At 47.9% G+C, this 25,891-nt stretch overlaps 9 non-coding genes across 9 annotated transcripts; all 9 read right to left on the minus strand.

Moving 5' to 3' along the window:
• Nucleotides 1-6,702: 6,702 nt before the first annotated feature.
• TRNAD-GUC (transfer RNA aspartic acid (anticodon GUC)) lies at nucleotides 6,703-6,774 on the minus strand. Its single transcript has one exon. It is a non-coding gene; the product is annotated as a tRNA-Asp (tRNA).
• Nucleotides 6,775-6,841: 67 nt separating this feature from the next.
• TRNAD-GUC (transfer RNA aspartic acid (anticodon GUC)) lies at nucleotides 6,842-6,913 on the minus strand. Its single transcript has one exon. It is a non-coding gene; the product is annotated as a tRNA-Asp (tRNA).
• Nucleotides 6,914-11,905: 4,992 nt separating this feature from the next.
• On the minus strand, nucleotides 11,906-11,977 carry TRNAD-GUC (transfer RNA aspartic acid (anticodon GUC)). Its single transcript has one exon. It is a non-coding gene; the product is annotated as a tRNA-Asp (tRNA).
• A 5,084-nt stretch (nucleotides 11,978-17,061) lies between these two features.
• TRNAD-GUC (transfer RNA aspartic acid (anticodon GUC)) lies at nucleotides 17,062-17,133 on the minus strand. The gene has a single exon. It is a non-coding gene; the product is annotated as a tRNA-Asp (tRNA).
• A 67-nt stretch (nucleotides 17,134-17,200) lies between these two features.
• Nucleotides 17,201-17,272, minus strand: TRNAD-GUC (transfer RNA aspartic acid (anticodon GUC)). The gene has a single exon. It is a non-coding gene; the product is annotated as a tRNA-Asp (tRNA).
• Nucleotides 17,273-17,339: 67 nt separating this feature from the next.
• TRNAC-GCA (transfer RNA cysteine (anticodon GCA)) lies at nucleotides 17,340-17,411 on the minus strand. Its single transcript has one exon. It is a non-coding gene; the product is annotated as a tRNA-Cys (tRNA).
• Nucleotides 17,412-17,478: 67 nt separating this feature from the next.
• Nucleotides 17,479-17,550, minus strand: TRNAD-GUC (transfer RNA aspartic acid (anticodon GUC)). Its single transcript has one exon. It is a non-coding gene; the product is annotated as a tRNA-Asp (tRNA).
• Nucleotides 17,551-24,143: 6,593 nt separating this feature from the next.
• On the minus strand, nucleotides 24,144-24,215 carry TRNAD-GUC (transfer RNA aspartic acid (anticodon GUC)). The gene has a single exon. It is a non-coding gene; the product is annotated as a tRNA-Asp (tRNA).
• A 67-nt stretch (nucleotides 24,216-24,282) lies between these two features.
• On the minus strand, nucleotides 24,283-24,354 carry TRNAD-GUC (transfer RNA aspartic acid (anticodon GUC)). Its single transcript has one exon. It is a non-coding gene; the product is annotated as a tRNA-Asp (tRNA).
• Between the last annotated feature and the right edge of the window lie 1,537 nt (nucleotides 24,355-25,891).

Here is a 25,891-nt window from a genome sequence, read left to right on the forward strand (position 1 = left end):
GTGAGACACTCTGCAACGTCTTCCAGTGCAAACTCGTCAATCAAGCGCGAAAGTACCTCTGTGCTACGATCCCTAAATGTACGATGGCTAGTTTTGTCACCGGAGCTCAGTACACAATTGAAATCTCCCAGAAAGACAAGTTGCTTATCCGTGTTTAAATAATCTTCAACAAAATCAAACAAAGCAGCCCTCTCATCAACTATCGTAGGTGCATATATACAAACAGCACGCCACTCAGCCGAGCAAAAACTAAAATCGAGGACCACACCCCGACCCGACTGAAAAGAAGCATGCGACTGCACTACAAGACCCGGCAACTTCTTCACAAACAAGACGCATCCAGCAGAAGTACCGACTGCATGGCTGACAACTGCGTAAAACCGCGACGTGAAACGTTGCACCATGCCCTCGGTCTCTTCTTCACCCTCGACTTTTGTCTCTTGAACTCCAAGTATATCGATGTCATTTTCATTTAAAAGGCGCAGGACTTGGCTCTGCTTCCTTTTCGCTGCTAGACCTCTCACGTTAAGGGTCGCAATCTTTAGTGACAGTTCATAAGCCATTTTCTTAGAGTGAAAAGAGGCCAAGAGCATGGTGCTTACCTCTCACGTCTAGCATGGCGCTAGACGCTTTCGTTGACACCAGAGCCATGAGGTTGGACTGGCAGACCTTGTGACAGGGCCGGCTTTTCGGCAGCTCTCCTGTCCGTCGAGACATTTGGTCTTGGTTTGAAGGTCGCCCTCCTCCCTATTGGCGTTTTTATCGGCGGCTCGTCGTTGCTAGCTGCCTCTGCCTTGCTTAACTCACTTGTGCTCTCGTCGTGGGCACGCTTCGCAGGGCCTTGGACGTTGGTCGCTCGGCCGCTGCTCTTTTCAAGGGTTTCCTGTCGGCCCGCAGACTCCGGAAGTTCAGTTTTTGAGCTCTCGGCATCGCTCACCCTTTCTTCCTCTGACGGTCCGTTGTTCGGTAGCGTGACTTCCTTGTCTGGCCTACTGATTATCTCGTCACCGCCCCCCGGGGGCACTAACATGCCTGTAGTTGCTGTTAGCTTTTCAGCTTCTCCGACCCCCTTTGCGGCCTCTTCTGTCTCTGCGACATCCATTTGGAGCTCCGTCATGTCCGCCCTCGCTGTCGGTGCAGTGGCCACTGCATACGTCCGTACGCAATCTTCCTCGGAGTGGCCAAAACGCTTACATGTCGAACACCGCGGAATTTTACATTCCCGGCGCACATGACCGGTCCCGCGGCAGCGCAGGCACTGCATTGGCCGCCCAGGCACCACAACAAGGGCCAACTCCCCTGCAACTCTTATCTGATGAGGTAGGTCGTCTATCTTCATCCCTGGCTTCAACTTCAGGAGTACGGCTCTCGTTGTTGAGCCCTTTTCGTGAACGCCCTGGACGCGCCACCGCTCACGGGTAACTTCGGTCACCTCACCGAAAGCCCCAAAAGCAGTTCTGATATCCTCATCCGCCACGCCATACATCCAGTGGAGCCGAAGCTTCACCTGTTGATCCTCCGGGTCAATGATGATACACCGTCGGCCTTTCACTAGAAGCTCTTTGAAGGCTAGCAGCCGCTTGGTTGCTTCAGAGCTGCTCAAGGTCACCGCCCAGACATGGTTTATTTGGTAGGCCCCCAAGGCCACCACGTCTGGGAGCGTACCAGTCTTGGCCAGGGCGTCCCGGAAATCTTCAACCCTGAAGGGTCGCACTCGTACGTCGCCGTGCAAAAAAACTGTGTTGAAAACAACACGTCCGGTGGGCAGATGCGGCAAAATGAGCTGATATTCCTTATCATCGTTTGCGTTAAGCCTGTTACCGCGGCCAGCCTGGGCCGCAATCGCCGCTCCGCCGGAGCTCATGATTCACCGTCCGTACACGCAGGTGGCCGGAAGTAGAATGATACTGGCCACTACACTAACGAGGAGGCGCAGGGAAGAGGCTAAGTGTTGTTCTGATATGGCGCATAATGCAAGAAAGAAACAAAAACTAAGCTCCCCGTCGGGGAATCCAACACCGGTCTCCCGCGTGACAGGCGGGGATACTGGCCACTATACTAACGAGGAGGCGCAGGGAAGAGGCTAAGTGTTGTTCTGATATGGCGCATAATGCAAGAAAGAAACAAAAACTAAGCTCCCCGTCGGGGAATCGAACCCCGGTCTCCCGCGTGACAGGCGGGGATAATGGCCACTATTTATTATTTTTTTTATTGCCTGGCTTTGACACAAATACACCGCATTGGAACTCAAAACAACATGAACAAAGGAATAATATATGTACACTAAGGTAGTTAGCGTTGCCTAACACCCACTGAGGGGCAGGCATTGTCATGTTAAAATTCCTTGAGCACCGTCAAAGGTTCCAGCTTTGACAGCCACTCAGGAGCACATGGTTGCAATTTAAGCACGTCGAGCCATCGCTGCACACTTTCACGGAAATACATGCGGGCTGGCCGTACATCTGGATCGCAGTGATAACCAGCCATTCGTGCGCGCCATATACTGTGGAGGCACATTAACATAACCTGGTCTAACGGCATATCATCGTGGTTATTCAATGGCAAATACCTAATGCCATGGGAATCAAGTGGCAACTGTTTTTTTATTGTCCTTTGCAGAACATCCCACAAATATACCCCCTCCCAGCAATGCAAAAACACGTGATCTATTGTCTCTGACTGTTTGCAGATGAGACATTGGGCCCCCCACGGTAGGAACATACCCTTTTCCTCCATAAATGATTTTACACTCAAAGTACCGGTATGTAGCATAAAGAAAAACGTTTAAGCTCCCGGAGCAACTTGCATTTTCTTTACGCGTTTTAATACATCACTTCCTGTGCCTCCATAGTATAAAGCTCGCTACAAGGGCACCGGGAAGACCACTTCACAAACATCCTTGTATAATGTTCTCCTGTTAACATTACTTAAATACTCTTTCGAAAACCGTGCGCTTAAGAATTTCGCGCTCAAAACAATTTCCCTAAAGAATCCAAAAAGAGAACCCGGCATACTTTGAGTATAAACTACGAAATCAGGCAAAGCTCGACCAAGTCTTTGTTGACACACTGCGCGCAGGAATGGATCGCTGGCATCCCTAAAAAACATAAACCTGTTGACAATCTGTCGCACAAACAAATGACCCAGACCAAGCCCCCCATGCTTCACCTGCCGGAACAAATTTGTTCGACTGCACCTCTCCCAACTCGAGGCCCAAACAAACACCGCAAAAACTCGATGCAATTTTTGCACATTTACACGGGAGCAATGCAACACTTGCATAACATACCATAACTTACTAATTAAAAACAGGTTGCAAACTGTGGCTCTTGCAAATATTGATAATTGAGCGCTTTTCCATTTCTCCGCTTTTTCACGGGTTTCTTTGACCTGCTCTAGCCAGTATGGCTCGCTTTCCTTGTAAAATTTCAAGGGCACACCCAAGTACTTTGCAGGCGTTGTAACCCACGATACATTAGCGAAAGTGTCGGGGGTCAGCTGCGATTCTCCGTGCCAAAATCCCAGGCACTTACCCCAGTTAACTTCACTCCCTGTGACTTTGCTAAAATGTTTTACCACATCCACTGTCCTCTTTATACTCTCTTTATTCACACAAAATACCGCAACGTCATCTGCGTAAGCCAGCAATTTGACTTCTGACTCCTGCAGTCGAAAACCATCAATGTCATTGTTTTGTAGGATGCTTAAACACAAACTTTCAATATAAATGCCGAACAAAAGAGGGCTGAGGGGGCAACCTTGGCGCACTGAACGTCGTACGTTGATGGGGGCCCCCAGTGACGTATTGACAATTAATCTCGTAGTGCAGTTACGGTACGCCAAAGCCACTCCCTCTCGAATAACAGAGCCGACATTAACATAGTCTAACATACTGAACAGAATAGTATGTGCCACACAATCAAAAGCTTTCTCCAAGTCCAACTGCAGTTACGCAACACATGCATGAGTTGCATCGCAGCATTCGAGCACACTTCTCGCTTTGTGAATGTTCTGAAAGATAGATCGCCCTTTGATACCGCACGTTTGGTGAGGGCCCACTAGTTCGCATATAACCGTTTGTAGTCTGCCAGCAAGCACCTTCATATAAATCTTGTAATCAACGTTTGTCAGAGCAATGGGCCTGTAAGACGACAACTGCCCAAGCTTATCTGGTTGGTCAGTTTTCGGAATAAGTACTGTGTGCGACGATCCGAAAGACGCAGGCAGTGTCTTCAGTTCATACGCTTCATTAAATAAGGCACACAACAAAGGAGATAGCTGTTCCTTGAACGCTTTATAAAAAGCCGCACTCAGGCCATCAGGCCCGGGTGATTTCCCTGGGTTTAAATTTTCTATTGCCTGCTGCACTTCTTTTTCGCTTATTGGCCGCTCCAGTCTTTCTTTTTGTTCGTCATCAATTTTTGTCATCGCGTCAAGAAAGGATTCTTTAAAACGGTCCAAATTAACCTCTCGGGACGAAAATAGCTCTTCATAATACTCCCGGAAAGCTTTCGCGATTCCTTCGTTATCGGTTTCTGTGCGTCCTGCCCAATCTACCTCTGCCACGTGATTTCGCCTTGCATTTGCTTTTTCTATTCCCAACGATCTTTTTGTCTTGCGTCTCATCCATGGCCAATTTTTCCGCTCTTGCACGCACTAACGCTCCTTGGTATCTGTCTTCTTCTATCAAGTTAATCTGTTCTTTTATTTTTCGAATATCCTCTATCCATCTGCCGGGTGCCTTACATTCCGGTTCGTGTAGTTTTGCAAGCAAAGCCTTAAGCTGGGTTTCTGTAATTTTCTTCTCGTACACCAGGTAACTTGATCTGTCAATGGCTTTAATTTTAATCTGTTCCTTGCACAACTCCCACTGTTTCCAGATTTCGAGCAAAGTCCTTGGCCTCACTTTAATCAATTCATTCAATACCACGCGTCTAAAGGCATCATCAATAAGCAATTTATTGTTAAATTTCCATAACTCCCAGCTAAATGCATTGCTTCGTTTTTTGCTGCCGAATAAGCATTGCACCAAACAGTGATCCGTGAATGTCATAGGCACAACTCGGTATTCATTGCATGAATGAATCAAATCCAGCGACGCGTAAATTCTGTCCAGACGCGCGTAGCTAGAACCTTGGAAGTGCGTGTACTGAACGGCACGCGGTCCTTCCAAGCAATCAGCCACATCCTCCATATTCCATTCTCTTATTAACTGGCATAACATTTCAGTGCTCTTGTCTCTGAATCTGCGTGTGCTGGTTTTGTCTCGAGCATTCAGTACACAGTTAAAATCGCCCAGCAATACTACCTGACTTTCCGTACTTAACTGCTGCATAACATTCTCGAAAAACACTGTTCTTTCCTCCACACAGTTAGGAGCGTACACACAAATAATGCGCCACTCAACACCGCTGTATACACAATCAGCCACTACACACCGTCCAGAAGAGCATGAGGAGTAGCCCTTTACAACCAGACCAGGCAGCTTTTTGACAAACAATACACACCCGGCCGATGTTCCAACTGCGTGGCTAACAATGGCGTAAAATCTAGCCGTGAAACGTCGCACCATGCTCCCGGTCTCTTCCTCCCCATCAACCTTAGTTTCTTGCACGGCAAGCACGTCAATATCATGGTCAGTTAAGAGCCGGTGCACCTGGCTCTGCTTCTTTTTGCCAGCCAATCCCCTGACATTTAACGTGGCTACTTTTAAGGTGGTTTCGGGCGCCATTTTCATCAAGGGTGAAGAGACCGAAAGCATGGTGGTTACCTTTCCCGTCTAGCGCGTTGCTAGACGCCGTCGTTGGATCCATCCCCGTCTGGTGCGAGCGGCTGACCCGGCAGCGGGGGCACTTTATCCGCTGCCCGTCTCTCTGATGATATGTTTGGCAGCGGACGTAGCGTGGACCGCCGGGATTGCCCCGTTTTTGCTGGTGGCTCGTCGACGCTGGGAGCTGACGCCTGGTTACGTTCGGGTTCGGACTGCGTGTGGGATCGCTTGGCTGGGGCTGGGACGCCTGGCTTACGAACACCGCTGGTGTCCGAGTGCTCCTCCCCATTATCCTGTTCCATACCGTTTGCCGGCTCAAGGGACGTGCCTTCGTTATTGCTAGGGAGCTCAGGTGCAGAGTCCGCTCTCCCCACATCCCTCGCAGCATTGCCGCTTTCTGCCGAGTCCACCGACGAATCCGACTCCCGTGTCTGCTTTCGCAGAAGTACCGACTGCATGGCTGACAACTGCGTAAAACCGCGACGTGAAACGTTGCACCATGCTCTCGATCTCTTGTTCACCCTCGACTTTTGTCTCTTGAACTGCAAGTATATCGATGTCATTTTCATTTAAAAGGCGCAAGACCTGGCTCTGCTTCATTTTCGTTGCTAGACCTCTCACGTTAAGGGTCGCAACCTTTAGTGACAGTACATAAGCCATTTTCTTAGAGTGAAAAGAGGCCAAGGGCATGGTGCTTACATTTCACGTCTAGCATGGCGCTAGACGCTTTCGTTGACGCCAGAGCCATGAGGTTGGACTGGCAGACCTTTTGACAGGGGCGGCTTTTCGGCAGCTCTCCTTGGGAGCCCATGATAATCACGTCCGTCACGCTTGGTGGCCGGAAGTGGAATCTATACTAACGAGGAAGCGCTGGGAAGACGGCAGCGCTGTTCTGAAATGGCGCAGAATGCAATAAGGAAACAAAAACTAAGCTCCCCGTCGGGGAATCGAACCCCGGTCTCCCGCGTGACAGGCGGGGATACTGGCCGCTATACTAACGAGGAGGCGCAGGGAAGAGGCTAAGTGCTGTTCTGATGTGGCGCATAATGCAAGAAAGAAAGAAAAACTAAGCTCCCCGTCGGGGAATCGAACCCCGGTCTCCCGCGTGACAGGCGGGGATACTGGCCACTATACTAACGAGGATTTTTTTTCTTTATTACCGACTTGGCAACTACAAAGAACGATGAAAAGTCGCATGGAATTTAAAACACAAGTCACTTTCTCACAGGTTTGTTGTGGTAGAATGGAGTAGGTGACATGAGCTTGTCCAAGACTGGCAGCCAATCCGGGGGTTCAGATTGCCCTCCGAAAACATCCCGCGTGTACATTACACTTTCAACAAAGTATTGATGGGCTGGGTGTACGACAACATGCTCATGGCGAACATCCATCCGCGTTCTCCATATGCTGTGCATACACAAGACCATTAATAAATCCCTGGGCACTTCTCCTGGCTGGGCGCATGGAAGGTAGCGTATGCCAAACGGCGTTATTGGTAAGTCCTTTTTAATAGTACGCTGTAGCACGTCCCACAAAAAAACCGCATCGTGACAATCAAGGAAAATATGCTCTATGGTTTCCAGCTTTTTGCAAATTAAACAGTCAGCAGACCAAGGCACGAAAAGGCCTTTGCTTTTCAGCCATGGCTTCACCGGAAGAGTGGCGTTATGCAATTGAAAAAAGAAAGATTTAGCGGACGATCTGATGGCCATTCTTTTCACTCTCTTCAACACGTCCCGCTCCGGACCCAAAGCATATACAGCGCGATAAAGAGGCACAGGTAAAAAGGTTTCCAATAAATCTTTGTACAGCCGTTTTCGCGTAACAGTTCACATATACTCATTTGAAAATCTCGCCTTCACTATTTGGAAGGACGCGACAACTTCGCGAAGAAAAGCACTTAGAGCCATTGTCCCTGTAGACATAGTCGAAACTACATATTCCGGCAGTGAATCACGCAATCGCACTTGGATTACCGTTCTAAGAAAAACATCGCTCTGTTCGCGCAAAAAAAAGAACCTTGTTACAATCTGCTTTAAGTATAAATGTGACAAGCCCAGTCCACCGTTATGCACCGTATGAAAAAGATTGCATCGACTGGTACGCTCCCATGTTGAAGCCCACACAAACGTGGCAAATACCCTATGCAGTTTTTGAACAGAGATTCTTGACATAGATAACACTTGCAGCATGTAAAAATTTTTTTCAACTAGGAACATATTGCAAACGGTAGCTCTTGCGAACATAGAAAAGTTATGTCCTACCCATTTGTTTGTTTGGGTTTTCACTTCCTCAACTTCACCGGCCCAACATTCCTTGCTTTCACGGTAATGCTTTAGTGGCACACCAAGGTAATTGTCTGGCGTTGTTGTCCATTGCATACAGGAGAATAATTCAGGCGCGTGTTGCCAGTTTCCGTGCCAAAATCCTAAACACTTTGCCCAACTAATTTCACTTCCACTTGCAGTGCAAAAAGCAGTGGCTTCTTTTACAACTTCCTGCACGCTCTCATGGTCAGTACAAAAAACCGCAATATCGTCCGCGTATGCCAAAACCCGAACTTCACTTTGAAAAAATTTATAACCGCGTATGTTTGGCCTTGTAAGCAATCTTAGACAGAAAGGCTCCACATAAAGCGCAAACAAAAGGGGAGACAGAGGACAGCCCTGCCTTACTGACGACTGAACAGGTATACGATCAGTTAACTGCTTATTCACGACCAGTCTCGCTGAACAGCACTCGTAAACCATTTTCACGCCCTTTGTAATCACTGAGCCAGCATTGACATATTCTAAAACAGAGAACAAAATTTCATGTACCACTTTATCAAATGCTTTGTGGAGGTCTACTTGCATCATGGCTACGTGGTCATGCATCGCGTCACAACATTCGAGTACACTCCTTGCTGCGTGTATGTTAGTAAGAATGGTCCTTCCTTTTATACCGCATGTGTGATGTGGGCCTACAAGAGAAGTAATTACACGTTGGAGTCGTCGCCCTAATACTTTCATATAAATTTTATAGTCAACATTCGTTAGACTTATAGGACGGTAAGACGCTACAGACTGAAGCTTAACATGGTCATCTGTTTTCGGGATTAGTACAATGTGTGACATTCGAAAAAACGGAGGAGGTACGTTCTTTTCGTAGCATTCACTAATAACTCTTTCCAGTAAAAAAGCCATTTCAGTTGGAAAGGCCTTCTATATGGCAGCACCAAGACCACCTGGTCCGGGTGACTTATTGGAATTTAATTCCCCGATAGCGGCCTCAATTTCCTCGGAAGTTATACTTGCTTCAAGTGTCTGCGCCACTTCGTCTTCTACCCTTGGCATCAGCGACAGAAAGTCTTTTCTGAAGCGTTCAATGTCCGGTGTTTTCAGACTAAACAATTCGCTGTAAAATTCTACAAACGCCCGTTCAATCGTTTTTTTTTTTCCGAGGTAACTACGTTCTGATAGCAGATTTCTTTTATCTCTTTTGAAACTGCGTACCTTTTTTCGTCACTGAGTGCCCTTTTCGTGGGCGTCTCTCCGAGCCACAATTTTTCGCAGCGTGCCCTTATCACCGCACCGCGATACTTCTCTTCGTCCATCACCTCAAGTTTGGTTTTTATCTTTTTTATATCTTGGGCGAACAAGCCAGGCTTAACGCTCTCCATGCTAAGCATGTATTGAAGTGTGCTACGAAGTTCTTTTTCTTGTTCTCTTTCTTTACGTCGGAGAGTGCATGCTCGGTCAATAGCAGCTATCTTTACCTCGCACTTAAACTGCTCCCATGCTTGTATAAAATTCGAGTCATTTTGTAACATATGCTTAATATATCCTTTAACTTTAGTGGTAAACTCTTCATCCACCAGCAGTTTTTCATTAAATTTCCATAGCTCCCAATTGAACTTTGTTGCCTTACTTTTCATGCCTAGAGTAATCATTACGAGTGAGTGGTCACTAAAGCTCATGGGAAGTGTTTGATATTCCGAGCACAAGGGCACACAATCAATGGGAACATATATTCGGTCCAACCTTGCATGACAGCTACCTTGAAAGTGCGTGAACTTTGCTTGGCCTTCATGCGTCATTATACAGCCAGCATCTTCGAGCTCTGCCTCAATAACAATGTCAATAAGTAACTCTGCACTCTTGTCACGAAGGACACGGTTTGTTGTTCTATCTTCCGGTCTACAGACACAGTTGAAGTCTCCAAGCAGGAGAACACGCCTCTCATGTATTAGGAAGGATTTCAAATAGTGAAAAAACTCTTCCCGCTCAAACGTTCTAGTCGGCGCATAAACGCAGATCACTCTCCAGTCCAATCCAGAAAAACTGAAATCACATATCAAAAGCCGACCACTCTCACACGAGAACACAGACTGCACACACTCTATGCAATTTCGAATGAAGATGACACATCCCCCCGATATTCCAACCGCATGACAAACGCAAACACTATATCTAGAACGATATATTTCAGCCATTTTCTCTGTTTGTTGTTCGCTTTCCGTTTTGCTCTCTTGAACTGCTAGCACATCAATTTCATTTTCCAGCAGAACGCGGCTCAGCTGCAGTTGTCTCCGACGCGTTGACAGCCCCCTCACATTTAGCGTGGCTACGCGCAAGCTAGTGGTTAAATTGGTCGCCATCTCAAGAAATTATAAATCGCGAAACATATATCACTCACATCGCTTTTGCAGAAAGACAGCATTGCGGTTGATCTGTTGCACGGGATGAGCATTCTTCCTTTTTGGCGAGTCCGTCCGTCGTTCCAAGCGCTGCTCCCGATCATGTCCCGGGCTTGTAACGTCTAGACCGGAAAGGGTACCCCCGCTATGGCGGAGGCACAGGTGACACAGTTCTCCGGCCTGGGGGCACGTTTCGCTTTGGCTTGAAGGACGCCCGGCGAAGGGGGGCTGCCTTCAGTTGAGGCTGTCCGCTTTCCGCTCCTCCTTGGGTTGATTCCTCGTTGACACTGTCTTCGTGCACCCGCTTCACCGGCAAGGTAGAAGCAGCTGGCATCTCAGCTTCAGTGTCCCCCTGTACCTCACAGTGTTGCGTAGCCGAAGCTGGGCTTGCAGCACTGGCATTGCCGTCTTCTTTCGTGGGTGTCTCGGCCCCAGCAACATTCAGCAACGGAACAATCACATCTGACTCACAGTGCTCTTTAAGGGCAGGGGTCTTCTCAGAGGATTGTTCTTTCTGCACTGCATCCTCAGTGATTTCACTGCTAGCTTCCTCGGCGTCCACTGCGTCCATCAAGTGCTCGCCTGCCACTTCACTCGGCACGGGGCCTGCAACGTTGGCATACGTGCGCACACACTGCGACTCGTCATGGCCGTAGCGACGACACAGCCCGCAGCGCGGCACACTACAATCCCGACGTATATGTCCTTTCCCCCGGCACCGGAGTCAAAGCGGAGCTCTGCCTGGGACGTGAACGAGTGCGACGTCCTCGGCGACCCGAAGCTGATGCGGCAGGTCCTCAATGTTTACGCCCACTTTTAGCTTCAGCGTGACCGTTCGAGTCGTTGAAGCCTTTTCGACACACCTTTGCACTTTCCACTTTTCTCTTGATATTTCTCTAACTTTTCCAAACGCCGCCAACGCCGCTCGCACGTCATCGTCGTGCACGCCGTGAAGCAGCCAGAAAAGTTTAAACCTGATGCCTTGGTTACAGGGGTCAATGACCACGCATCGGTGCTCCTTAACTTCGAAAGCTTCGGCTTGCAAAATCTTCGTTTTGCCCTCTTCACTTTAAACGTTACCGCCCATACGTGATTCATTTGATATGCCACGAGGGCAACCACTTCCGGCAAAAGTGAAAGACGAGCGAGGGAGTCTCGAAAGTGCTCCACCCTGTACGGCCTGGCTTTTGTGTCGCCATGCAAAAAAACAGTATGCAAAACACTCGAACCTGTAGGCAGATGCGGTAGAACCAGTTCATAATCCTTGGCAGGCCTTTCCGTACTCCTGATACCACGGCCCAGCTGGGCCGCTGAATCCGCTCCTTGGGAGCCCATGATGAACACGTCCGTCACGCTCGGTGGCCGGAAGTAGAATCTATACTAACGATTTGGCGCAGGGAATAGGCTAAGTGCTGTTCTGATATGGCGCATAATGCAAGAAAGAAACAAAAACTAAGCTCCCCGTCGGGGAATCGAACCCCGGTCTCCCGCGTGACAGGCGGGGATACTGGCCACTATACTAACGAGGAGGCGCAGGGAAGAGGCTAAGTGCTGTTCTGATATGGCGCATAATGCAAGAAAGAAACAAAAACTAAGCTCCCCGTCGGGGAATCGAACCCCGGTCTCCCGCGTGACAGGCGGGGATACCGGCCACTATACTAAATTTTTTTTTCTTTATTGCCTGGCTTTGACACAAATACACCGCACTGGAACTCAAAACAACAGGAAAAAAGGAATAATATATGTACACAAAGGTAGCTAGCGTTGCCTAACACCCACTGAGGGGCAGGCATTGTCCTGTTAAAATTCCTTGAGCACCGTCAAAGGTTCCAGCTTTGACAGCCACTCGGGAGCACATGGTTGCAATCTAAGCACGTCGAGCCATCGCTGCACACTTTCACGTAAATACATGCGGGCTGGCCGTGCATCTGGATCGCAGTGATAACCAGCCATTCGTGCGCGCCATATACTGTGGAGGCACATTAACATAACCTAGTCTAACGGCATATCATCGTGGTTATCCAAAGGCAAATACCTAATGCCATGGGAATCAAGTGGCAACTGTTTTTTTATTGTCCTTTGCAGAACATCCCACAAATATACCCCCTCCCAGCAATGCAAAAACACGTGATCTATTGTCTCTGGCTGTTTGCAGATGAGACATTGGGCCCCCCACGGTAGGAACATACCCTTCTCCTCCATAAATGATTTTACACTCAAAGTACCGGTATGTAGCATAAAGAAAAACGTTTTAGCTCCCGGAGCAACTTGCATTTTCTTTACGCGTTTTAATACATTACTTCCTGTGCCTCCATAGTATAAAGCTCGGTACAAGGGCACCGGGAACACCACTTCACAAACATCCTTGTATAATGTTCTCCTGTTAACATTACTTAAATACTCTTTCGAAAAACGTGCACTTAAGAATTTCACGCTCAAAACAATTTCCCTAAAGAATCCAAACAGAGAACCAGGCATACATTGAGTATAAACTACGAAATCAGGCAACGCTCGACCAAGTCTTCGTTGACACACTGTGCGCAGGAATGGATCGCTGGCATCCCTAAAAAACATAAACCGGTTGACAATCTGTCGCACAAACAAATGACCCAGACCAAGCCCCCCATGCTTCACCTGCCGGAACAAATTTGTCCGACTGCACCTCTCCCAACTCGAGGCCCGAACAAACACCGCAAAATCTCGATGCAATTTTTGCACATTTACACGGGAGCAATGCAACACTTGCAATACATACCATAGCTTACTAATTAAAAACAGGTTGCAAACTGCGGCTCTTGCAAATATTGATAATTAAGCGCTTTTCCATTTCTCCGCTTTTTCACGGGTTTCTTTGACCTTCTCTAGCCAGTATGGCTCACTTTCCTTGTAAAATTTCAAGGGTACACCCAAGTACTTTGCAGGCGTTGTAACCCACGACACATTAGCGAAAGTGTCGGGGGTCAGCTGCCATTCACCGTGCCAAAATCCCAAGCACTTACCCCAGTTAACTTTACTCCCTGTGACTTTGCTAAAATGTTTTACCACATCCACTGTCCTCTTTATACTCTCTTTATTCACACAAAAAACCGCAACGTCATCTGCGTAAGCCAGCAATTTGACTTCTGACTCCTGCAGTCGAAAGCCATCAATGTCATTGTTTTGTAGGATGCTTAAACACAATGTTTCAATATAAATGCCGAACAAAAGAGGGCTGAGGGGGCAACCTTGGCGCACCGAACGTCGTACGTTGATGGGGGCCCCCAGTGACTTATTGACAATTAATCTCGCAGTGCAGTAACGGTACGCCAAGGCCACTCCCTCTCGAATAACAGAGCCGACATTAACAGAGTCTAATATACTGAACAGAATAGTATGTGCCACACAATTAAAAGCTTTCTCCAAGTCCAACTGCAGTAACGCAACACATGCATGAGTTGCATCGCAGCATTCGAGCACACTCCGCGCTTTGTGAATGTTCTGAAAGATAGATCGCCCTTTGATACCGCACGTTTGGTGAGGGCCCACTAGTTCGCATATAACCGTTTGTAGTCTGCCAGCAAGCACCTTCATATAAATCTTGTAATCAACGTTTGTCAGAGCAATGGGCCTGTAAGACGACAACTGCCTAAGCTTATCTGGTTGGTCAGTTTTCGGAATAAGTACTGTGTGCGACGATCCGAAAGACGCAGGCAGTGCCTTCCGTTCATACGCTTCATTAAATAAGGCACACAACAAAGGAGATAGCAGTTCCTTGAACGCTTTATAAAAAGCCGCACTCAGGCCATCAGGCCCGGGTGATTTCCCTGGGTTTAAATTTTCTATTGCCTGCTGCACTTCTTTTTCGCTTATTGGCCGCTCCAGTCTTTCTTTTTGTTCCTCGTCAATTTTTGGCATCGCGTCAAGAAAGGATTCTTTAAAACGGTCCAAATAAACCTCTCGGGACGAAAATAGCTCTTCATAATACTCCCGGAAAGCTTTCGTGATTCCTTCGTTATCGGTTTCTGTGCGTCCTGCCCAATCTACCTTTGCCACGTGATTTCGCCTTGCATTTGCTTTTTCTATTCCCAACGATCTTTTTGTCGGCGTCTCATCCATGGCCAATTTTTCCGCTCTTGCACGCACTAACGCTCCTTGGTATCTGTCTTCTTCTATCAAGTTAATTTGTTCTTTTATTTTTCGAATATCCTCTATCCATCTGCCGGGTGCCTTACATTCCTGTTCGTGTAGTTTTGCAAGCAAAGCCTTAAGCTGGGTTTCTGTAATTTTCTTCTCGTAAACCAGGCAACTTGATCTGTCAATGGCTTTAATTTTAATCTGTTCCTTGCACAACTCCCACTGTTTCCAGATTTCGAGCAAAGTCCCTGGCCTCACTTTAATCAATTCATTCAATACCACGCGTCTAAAGGCATCATCATTAAGCAATTTATTGTTCAATTTCCATAACTCCCAGCTAAATGCATTGCTTCGTTTTTTGGTGCCGAATAAGCATTGCACCAAACAGTGATCCGTGAATGTCATAGGCACAACTCGGTATTCATTGCATGAAGGAATCAAATCCAGCGACGCGTAAATTCTGTCCAGACGCGCGTGGCTAGAACCTTGGAAGTGCGTGTACTGAACGGCACGCAATCCTTCCAAGCAATCAGCCACATCCTCCATGTTCCATTCGCTTGTTAACTGGCATAACACTTCGGTGCTCTTGTCTCTGAATCCGCGTGTGCTGGTTTTGTCTCGAGCATTCAGTACACAGTTAAAATCGCCCAGCAATACTACCTGCCTTTCCGTACCTAACTGCTGCTTAAGATTCTCGAAAAACACTGTTCTTTCCTCCACACAGTTAGGAGCGTACACACAAATAATGCGCCACTCAACACCGCTGTATCCACAATCAGCCACAACCCACCGTCCAGAAGAGCATGAGGAGTAGCCCTTTACAACCAGACCAGGCAGCTTTTTGACAAACAATACACACCCGGCCGATGTCCCAACTGCGTGGCTAACAATGGCGTAAAATCTAGCCGTGAAACGTCGCACCATGCTCCCGGTCTCTTCCTCCCCATCAACCTTAGTTTCTTGCACGGCAAGCACGTCAATATCATGGTCAGTTAAGAGCCGGTGCACCTGGCTCTGCTTCTTTTTGCCAGCCAATCCCCTGACATTTAACGTGGCTACTCTTAAGGTGGTTTCAGGCGCCATTTTCATCAAAGGTGAAGAGACCGAAAGCATGGTGCTTACCTTTCCCGTCTAGCGCGTTGCTAGACGGCGTCATTGGATCCATCCCCGTCCGGTGCGAGTGGCTGACCCGGCAGCGGGGGCACTTTATCCGCTGCCCGTCTCTCCGATGAAATGTTTGGCCTCGGACGTAGCGTGGACCGCCGGGATTGCCCCGTTTTTGCTGGTGGCTCGTCGACGCTGGGGGCTGACGCCTTGTTACCTTCGGGTTCGGACTGCGTGTGGGATCGCTTGGCTGGGGCTGGGACGCCTGGCTTACGAACACCGCTGGTGTCCGAGTGCTCCTCCGCATTATCCTGTTCCATACCGTTCGCCGGCTCCAGTGACGTGCCTTCCTCATTGCTAGGGAGCTCAGGTTTCGAGTCTGCGCTCCCCATTTCTCTCGCAGCATTGCTGTTTTCTGCCGAGTCCACCGACGAATCTGTCTCCCGTGTCTGCGTTCTCACTTCTCCGGCACCTTTCGCCGCCTCCTCCGCCTCGACTACATCCATGGTGAGCTCCGCCGACCGTTCCGTAGTTCCATGTCCCGCGGCCGAAGCGTACGAAAGCACACAGGCAGCCTCGTCATGTCCGTAGCGTCTACACTTTGGACAACGCTGTACCTTACATTCTCGTCGAACATGACCGGTACCGCGGCAGCGCAGGCACTGCATCGCTCGCCCAGGCACCACGACAAGGGCTAGCTCTCCGGCTACTCGCAGCTGGTGAGGTAAGTCGTCGACCTTAATGCCGGGTTTCAATTTCAGGAGCACAGTCCTCGTGGTGGACCCCTTTTCCTTGGCGCCTTGAACTCTCCACCTCTCCCGTGTCACCTCGGTCACATTCCCAAAAGCAGCAAAAGCCGTCCGGATGTCGTCGTCTGCCACACCGTGCAACATCCAGTGAAGTCGCAGCTTCACCTGTTGGTCTTCGGGATCGATAATAAGGCAACGGCGTCCCTTAACATCGAGTTCCTTGAAAGCCGCCAATTTCTTCGTTGCTTCTGTGCTGCTAAACGTGACCGCCCAAACATGGTTGATCTGATACGCCCCCAACGCCACAACGTCGGGGAGCGCACCAGCGTTGGCAAGGGCGTCGCGGAAATCCTCGACCCTGTATGGCCTGACTCGCACATCACCGTGCAAAAAAAGCGTGTTAAAAACAACGCGTCCGGTAGGCAAAGTTGGCAGAATAATCTGATACTCGCTATCTTCCATGTCGTCAAGCCTGTTTCCGCGGCTGGAAAGGGCCGCTATCGCCGCTCCGCTGGAGCACATGATTCTGCTACCGTTCACTACGGTGGCCGGAAGTAGAATGCCACTATACTAACGAGGAGGCGCAGGGAAGAGGCTAAGTGCTGTTTTGATATGGCGCATAATGCAAGAAAGAAAGTAAAACTAAGCTCCCCGTCGGGGAATCGAACCCCGGTCTCCCGCGTGACAGGCGGGGATACTGGCCACTATACCAACGAGGAGGCGCAGGGAAGCCGGCAAGCGCTGTTCTCAAAGGGCGCAGAATGCAACAAAGAAACAAAAACTAAGCTCCCCGTCGGGGAATCGAACCCCGGTCTCCCGCGTGACAGGCGGGGATACTGGCCACTATACTAACGAGGAGGCGCAGGGAAGAGGCTAAGTGCTGTTCTGATATGGCGCATAATGCAAGAAAGAGACAAAAACTAAGCTCCCCGTCGGGGAATCGAACCCCGGTCTCCCGCGTTGCAGGCGGGGTTACTGGCCACTATACTAACGAGGAGGCACAGGGAAGAGGCTAAGTGCTGTTCTGATATGGTGCATAATGCAAGAAAGAAACAAATCCTAAGCTCCCCGTCGGGGAATCGAACCCCGGTCTCCCGCGTGACAGGCGGGGATACTGGCCACTATACTAACGAGGAGGCGCAGGGAAGCCGGCAAGCGCTGTTCTCAAAGGGCGCAGAGTGCAACAAAGAAACAAAAACTAAGCTCCCCGTCGTGGAATCGAACCCCGGTCTCCCGCGTGACAGGCGGGGATACTGGCCACTATACTTTTTTTTCTTTATTGCCGGTCCTAGGCTTTCACAAAACAAAGCCAAAAAGAAAACAAAATATGTACACAGTTATACAAGAAGCGAAAATCCCCAAGAGAGGACCAGGCTTTGTCACATTAAAATTCTCTGAGTGTTTTCAAAGGCTATAGCCTTGAGAGCCACTCAGGGACAGGATTCCGTATCTTCTGTATTTCTACAAACTTGCAGATGCTCTCTCGAAAATATATACGCGCTGGACGCGCTTCGGGGTCACAGTAGTACCCGGCCATACGAGAGCGCCATATACTGTGGAGGCCCACCAGCATGACTAAATCGAACGGGATCCCACCCTCATTTTTTGTTGGCAAGTACCTAATTCCGTGTGAATGCAACGGGATCTGTTTCTTCATGGTCCTCTGTAGCACGTCCCAAAAATAAACCCCTTCCCAACAGTGCAAAAAAACATTGTCTATGGTCTCCGGTTGTTTGCAGATTAAGCAGTTTGGTCCCCACGGTAGAAACATCTCTTTTTCTTCCAAAAAAGATTTGACGGGTAAAGTTCCAGTGTGCACTTTAAAGAAAAAACTCTTGACTTCCGGCGATACATTTATTTTTTTAACCCTTTGCAACACATTACCGCCGGGGCCTCCACAGTACAAGGCCCTGTACAACGGCACCGGAAAGATAACATCGCACACATCTCTGTACAACGTTTTCCTTGTTACGCTGCTCAAATATTCCCTTGAAAACCAAGTAGTTAAGAATCTGACGCTGGTTACTATCTCTCGGAAATAACCAAAAATGCCTCCTGTCATGCATTTTGTTGCAACTACATACTCTGCAAGGCTCGCCCTAGCCTTACTTGGCACACTGTGCGCAGGAAAGGATCTTCAACATCACGGAAAAACAAACATGTGTTTACCAGTTGCCTCACAAATAAGTGTCCCAGCGCTTGGCCTCCGTCTTTGACCCGTCTGAACAAGTTTGTCCGCATGCACCTTTCCCAGCTAGAGGCCCATACAAAAACCGCAAAAATTCGATGTACCTTTTGTATGTTAATTCGCGAGCAGTGGAGCACTTGCATCACATACCACAGTTTACTAATAAAAAACAGGTTACACACAGTGGCTCTTGCAAACACGGATAAATGAGTACCCTTCCACTTTTCTGCTTTTTCTTGTGCCTCTTGTGCCTGCCCCTTCCAATACTGTTCAGTATCCCTGTAAAATTCCAACGGGACTCCAAGGTAATTTACAGGGGTCGTACACCAAGTCACATTAGCGAAAGTGTGAGGAGTATCCGGCCATTCTCCGTGCCAGAACCCCCCGCACTTTCCCCAGTTCACCTTGCTTCCCGTGACCAAAATATATCTTTTAACACCTTCTACCGCACTGCTAATGCTATACTTTGTGACACAGAAAATTGCTACATCATCTGCATATGCTAGGACTTTCACTTCCGCTTCATGCAGACGAAAACCATGAACAGCATTATTCTGTATAATGTGCAAGCACAAAGTTTCAACATACATACAAAACGAGTGGACTGAGGGGGCAACCCTGACGCACCGAACGTTCCACGTTAATGGGGGCCCCCAACAATTTATTAACAATTAACTTTGTAGTGCCGTGTCGGTACGCCATGGCCACGCCCTCATTAATAATAGAACCTACATTGACATGATCTAAGATAGAAAACAAAATCTCATGAGCAACACAGTCAAACGCTTTTTCAAGATCTAGCTGGAGAATTGCCACAGGTACCCCAGTGACGTCGCTACACTCCAGCACACACCTTGCCTGATGATTATTGTTAGCAATAGACCTGTTCTTTATGCCACATGTTTGATGAGGGCCAACAATTTCTTTCTGTGTCTAACTACAGACCTGTATCTATAACGTCCACATGTTGCAAGCTACTAGAGCATATTCTGGCTGGTTATATTTGGGATTACCTATCAGAAAACCACCTTTTATCGCCACACCAGCACGGGTTCAGGAAAGGAATGTCCACTGTCACGCAATTGGTAACCACTGTACACGAATTCGCTACGACACTTGATAACTCCGGTCAAGTTGACGTGCTATTGTTAGATTTTTGCAAAGCGTTTGATAAAGTTGAGCACGGAAAATTACTCTATAAGTTAAAATACATTGGCCTCCCGAGTTACCTTATATACTGGATAAGTTCATACCTTAATAACAGAGATCAATTCGTAGAAATTAATGGAAATTTTTCTGATGTCCTCACTGTAAGCTCCGGAGTGCCTCAAGGCAGTGTGTTAGGCCCTCTGCTTTTTTTTATTATATATTGATGATTTAACCCAAGTAATTCCTGACTCTGTCTCCATTCGACTGTTTGCAGATGACTGTATTATTTATAAAAGCATTACCTCAGATAACGACCACGCGCTATTGCAGCAATCTGTTTTTTCCATAGAACAGTGGTGTAAAGACTGGTGTATGGAACTTAACACGCAAAAGACGGTGCTTCTTAGAGTAACTCGTAAAAAGAATTTCAGTTCATTTCAGTATCGCTTACACAACTGTCTCATTTCCGAAGTTTCTAGTTATAAATATCTTGGCGTTACTATTACCAATAATCTCTCCTGGAGTGCTCACATTTCAAATATTTGTTCATCAGCTTTTAAGAAACTGTTTTATCAGACGTAAACTCAAAGATGCTCCATCCAATCTTAAACTACTGGCTTACACCACATACGTCAGGTCTACACTTGAGTATGCTTCGATCATCTGGGACCCTCACACTAAAAAAGACATTTATCGAATTGAACAAATACAGAGAAAAGCGGTGAGGTTCATTTTTAATAAATATCAAAGAACGGACTCTCCTACTAACCTCATGACCGCCAACAACATTCCGCTCCTAGAAACTCGCAGGAAAATGACTCGTTTACTCTTTTTGTATAAAATTTTAAACCACCAAATAAACCTCAGTCCTCCACCGTGTGTGAAAGTTCCCAACACTAGGCGGACACGTCATCACCATAGTCACTCACTGCAGCCAATTTATGCAAAATCTAAATCCTTTCTGCATAGTTTTTATCCAAGGACAATTTCTGAATGGAACACTCTCCCAGAAAGCTTAATTCAGTCTCCAGACTTTGACCAGGCTCTACAGCAACATCTGTTTGGTTGACTTCGATTGTATTGTATTGTTACTTTGATGTCGCACAAAGGTTTTTCATGTTTTCCCTTTTTTTTTGTCTCTCCGGCTGTTGGTCAACACATTACATTGCCTCTGTTTGTTAGTTTTGTGGGTGCTTCATGTGATTTATTGCGTTTCTTGTGCGCTGTATATATGTATGCCACTCCTGCTAGGACCGGAATACTGGTCTGCAGTATCTTGAAATAAATAAATAAATAAATAATAACACTCTGAAGCCTCGCCGCCAAAACTTTCATGAATATTTTATAATCTACGTTCGTTAGTGAGATCGGCCTATATGCAGTAACCTGTCTGAGTTTTATAGGATCATCTGTTTTAGGGATGAGGACGGTATGGGGCGCACCGTAAGACGGGGGCAACTCGTTACGATCATAGGCATCACTAAACAGCAAAGTCAAAAGTGGGGTTAATTCCGTTTTAAACGCTTTGTAAAAAGCTGCACTTAACCCATCTGGGCCAGGAGACTTTCCCGGGTTCAAGTTCTCTATTGCTCGTTCAACTTCTTTTTCACTAATTCGCCTCTCCAAGCTTTCCTTTCGGGATTCATCGAGCTTAGGCAAAGCGCCGAGAAACTCGCCTTTAAATCTGTGCACGTCAACTTCATGTTGTGCGAACAACGCCTGATAGTAATCAAAGAAAGCATGATGGATGCGATCGCTATCGGTCACTACCCCACCCAATCCTTCGATCTCCTGAATTTCGTTGCGTCGAGCGTGCGCTTTTTCCATTCCTAAAGCCCGCTTAGTGGGCGTCTCCCCTGCAACAAATTCTTCCGCTCTCGCCCTCACTATCGCCCCTCGATATCGGTCTTCGTCGATAAGTTCAAGCTTTTGCTTTGTTTTCTTAATATCTTCCTTACCTATGCTGAGCGTTTTACATTCCTGCGCCAACAATTTTTCAAGTATATCTCTCAGCTGTTCTCCCTGTAATCATTCCTGGTGCTTTAGCAAAGTAGACCGCTCAATGGCCTTCATCTTAAATTCTTCTTTGGCTAGTACCCACTGGAGCCCGATTTCGTTTTGACACTCATTTACTATTTTGGTAATTTTTTCCGTCACATACTCAGTGAAAATTTGGTCTTTTAGCAGTTTACAATTTAATTTCCACAGCTCCCATGAAAATCCACTGGCTCGCTTCCTTTTGCCTAGAGTGCATATCACTGCACTGTGATCTGAAAAGGCCACTGGTAAAACTCGGTATTTTTGACACTTTGGAATTAAGTCCAGTGACATGTAAATCCTGTCGAGGCGAGCATGACTAATACCTTGAAAGTGGGTGTATTGCACACTACGTTCACCGTCTAAACTCTCCACCACATCATCTAATGCATATTCATCTATCAGCCGTGACAATAAGTCTGTACTTCTGTCCGTGAAGGCTCGGGTGCTGCTTTTATCGCGAGCCGCCAGAACACAATTGAAATCGCCCATGAGCACTATCTGTTTCTCACTAGAGCAGTAATATTTCAGGCTCTCAAAAAAGGAACACCTATCCTCCAATTCATTAGGTGCATAAACACAGATAACCCGCCATTCTATATTCTCAAAACCGAAATCACAAATCACGTATCGCCCTGTCTCTCCGGAAGCATAAGTCTGTACGTTAAGTCCAGGCAACTTTTTTACAAGAAGGACGCAGCCGGCAGAAGTTCCGACTGCATGGCTCACAACGGCATAATACTTCGACGTGAAGCGCTGCACCAAGCTCCCGGTCTCTTCCTCTCCATCGACTTTGGTCTCTTGAACGGCTAGCACGTCGATGTCTCTGTCCGTTATAAGGCGCAACACCTGGCTCTGCTTTTTCTTCGTTGCTAACCCTCTAACATTAAGCGACCCGAATGTCAGTGCAGGGGTTGGATCCATTTTAAAATAGAGTGAAGAGACCGAGAGCATTTGCGCTCACCTTTCGCGTCTAGCACCCGGCTAGACGCCTTTGTTTCCGCCACAGCCCTCCGGTGCGACTGCATGGTCTTGCAGCGGCGGTGGCTTATCGCTGGCCCGCTTGTCCCCCAGTTCGGCTTCGGTCTGCGAGAGGACCGCCGGGACTGGACCGTTTTCGTAGGCGGCTCCTCAACGCTTGACGCTGTTGTTTTGTCTTCTCCATCACCAAGACTGGGCGTGAGGCCTTTGGCCGAGACATTGCCCGCACGAACATTGCACTGTTGCTGTTGCTCCTCGCTGCTCGTCGAGGCCATCATCGCGGGTTCCGTAGCTGCCAAAAAGCTATCTTCCTTCTCCTCAGTATCAGCCCAGGCCGCTGCCGAGTCTTTTTCTTCAGGATGCCTCTCTGCCTCATTTGACACGTTTGTGTTTCTGCTAGAAGTCCCAGAAGAGACAGTCGCCGCTTCCGGCTTGCCTACTTCCTCGACTCCTTTCGCAGCTTCCTCCGCCTCTGATACGTCCATCTGGTGTTCAGCTATCTCCTTCCTCGATGCGAGCCCCGTGGCCACCGCATATGTACGGACACACTCACTGTCGACGTGGCCGTAATGCCTGCATTTCGAACACCGGGGCACCTTGCATTCACGTCTAACGTGACCGCTACCACGGCAGCGCAGGCACTGCATAGGCCGCCTAGGCACCACAACAAGGGCCAACTCACCGGCGACTCGCAGCTGGTGAGGTAGGTCATCGGTCTTAATACCGGGTTTCAGTTTCAGGAGAACTGTTCTCGTTGTTGACCCTTTCTCTTTGACGCCTTGGACGCGCCACCGCTCCCGGGTCACCTCGGTTACGTTACCGAAAGCAGCAAAGGCCGTCCGTATGTCGTAGTCGGCCACACCGTGCAACATCCAGTGCAGCCGCAGCTTCACCTGTTGGTCCTCTGGGCCGATGATGATGCAACGACGTCCCTTCACTTCTACTTGTTTCAACGCAGCCAGCTTCTTCGTTGCTTCAGCGCTGCGGGGCGTGACAGCCCAAACGTGGTTAATCTGGTACGCCCCCAACGCCACAACATCGGGGAGCGCACCAACGTTGGCGAGGGCATCGCGAAAACCTTCCACTTTGTACGGCGCACGTCGCTGTGCAAAAACACGGTGTTTAAAACAACACGTCCTGTAGGCAGCGTCGGCAAAATCAACTCATAGTCCTTATCATCCGTATCCAGATTCCTGTTTCTGCGGCCGGCAAGGGCCGCTGTCGCCGCTCCGCTGGACTCATGATTCTGTGACCGTCCCGCTCGGTGGCCGGAAGTAGAATGATACTGGCCACTATACTAACGAGGAGGCGCAGGGAAGCCGGCAAGCGCTGTTCACAAATGGCGCAGAATGCAACAAAGAAACAAAAACTAAGCTCCCCGTCGGGGAATCGAACCCCGGTCTCCCGCGTGACAGGCGGGGATACTGGCCACTATACTAACGAGGAGGCGCAGGGAAGCAGGCAAGCGCTGTTCTTAAAGGGCGCAGAATGAAACAAAGAAACAAAAACTAAGCTCCCCGTCGGGGAATCGAACCCCGGTCTCCCGCGTGACAGGCGGGGATACTGGCCACTATACTAACGAGGATTTTTTTTTTCTTTAATACCAATTTTCGACCACACAGCATACACTCCGATTTTTTTTTTCTTTATTGTCGTGAAACACGAAACAAAAAATACACATGATAAAACACGTCAACTACACTTGAGCTAACGCGTACTTGGCTAAAATCTTTTCAAGTGCACTAACTCATCAAAGAGACAATGCCATTGTGGCGGATACTGCTGCCTCCTGAAAGTTTCGCGTATATACACAACACTTTCAATAAAGTTTTCATGCGGAGATTGTGTATCTATATCTGCACGATGCACCTGCATTCGTGTTTTCCACAAACTATGGAGGCCAAGAAGCATAATTAAATTATAAGGTGCATCATCGTTCTGCACTGGTAGGAATCTTATACAGTAAGAAGTTAATGGAAGTTCCTTTTTAATTTTCCATTGTAGGACGTCCCATAGAAAGACAGCATTCCAACACTGTAAGAAAACGTGTTCAATTGTTTGCGGTTTTTTGCACAACAGGCAATTTGTTGTCCATGGGACGAAGATACCTTTTTTATTCAGCCAGGTTTTAACAGGGAGCGTATTACAGTGAAGTTTGAAAAGGAACGTTTTAGCAGATGGCCTCACGGGCATCTTCTTAACTCTTTTCAAAACGTCCTGCCCTGGGCCTCCACAGTGTAATGCCCAGTAAAAAGGCAGCGGCAGCATCACGTCAATGAGATCTTTATAGTTTTTGTTCTGGGAACATTGTAAAGGTAATCAAAAGAAAACCGCACTTCAAGCAACTTGCAAGAACAAACAACCTCGCGCAGATAGCCAGTCACAGTACCAGGCATGTTTTCACATGACACAATCCTTTCAGGGAGCAGCCTCTGTAATCGCACTTGCATCACAGTTCTTAGAAAGGTATCTTTTTGAACAGGGAGGAATATAAATCGCGAACCCACCTGACGCAAGAACAGATGTGCAAGGCCAAGCCCGCCCCTTTTAACAGAAATAAACAAATTCGTCCAGGCGGTTTTTTCCCATGTGCATGCCCAAATAAATACAGCAAAAACGCGGTGCATTTTCTGAATTGAGGTTCGTGAGATACACAACACATTTATAAGGTACCACAGCCTAGAAATAAGAAAAATATTGCAAATAGAAGCGCGCGAAAACATTGACAGTTGCCTTCCTTGCCGCGCATGCGCTTTTTCTTTCGCTCTGGACGTTTCTTCCATCCAGTGCACGTTGGGATCTTGATAACATTCTGAAGGCACGCCTAGATACCTCGTTGGGAGAGCAGACCATCGCAGCTTACAGAAGAAATCAGGTGCCACGTCCCAATCACCGTGCCAAAACCCAGAGCTTTTCTCCCAATTGATCTTACACATGGTTTGATCACAAAATGTTTGGACGACACCCGTGACTTCACAGATGCTCTTTCCAGTTACACAAAACACTGCTATGTCATCAACATATGCTAGCATTTTCACGTGTGCTGATTGCAGCTTGAATCCTAAAATGCGATCGCTATCAATGATAGCCAAGCAAAGTGGCTCTCAATACAGTGCAAAAAT

Source organism: Amblyomma maculatum, chromosome 9 (assembly GCF_055883805.1).
Source record: "Amblyomma maculatum isolate TAMU_Amacu chromosome 9, ASM5588380v1, whole genome shotgun sequence".
In the NCBI taxonomy this organism is placed as follows: Eukaryota; Metazoa; Arthropoda; class Arachnida; order Ixodida; family Ixodidae; genus Amblyomma; species Amblyomma maculatum.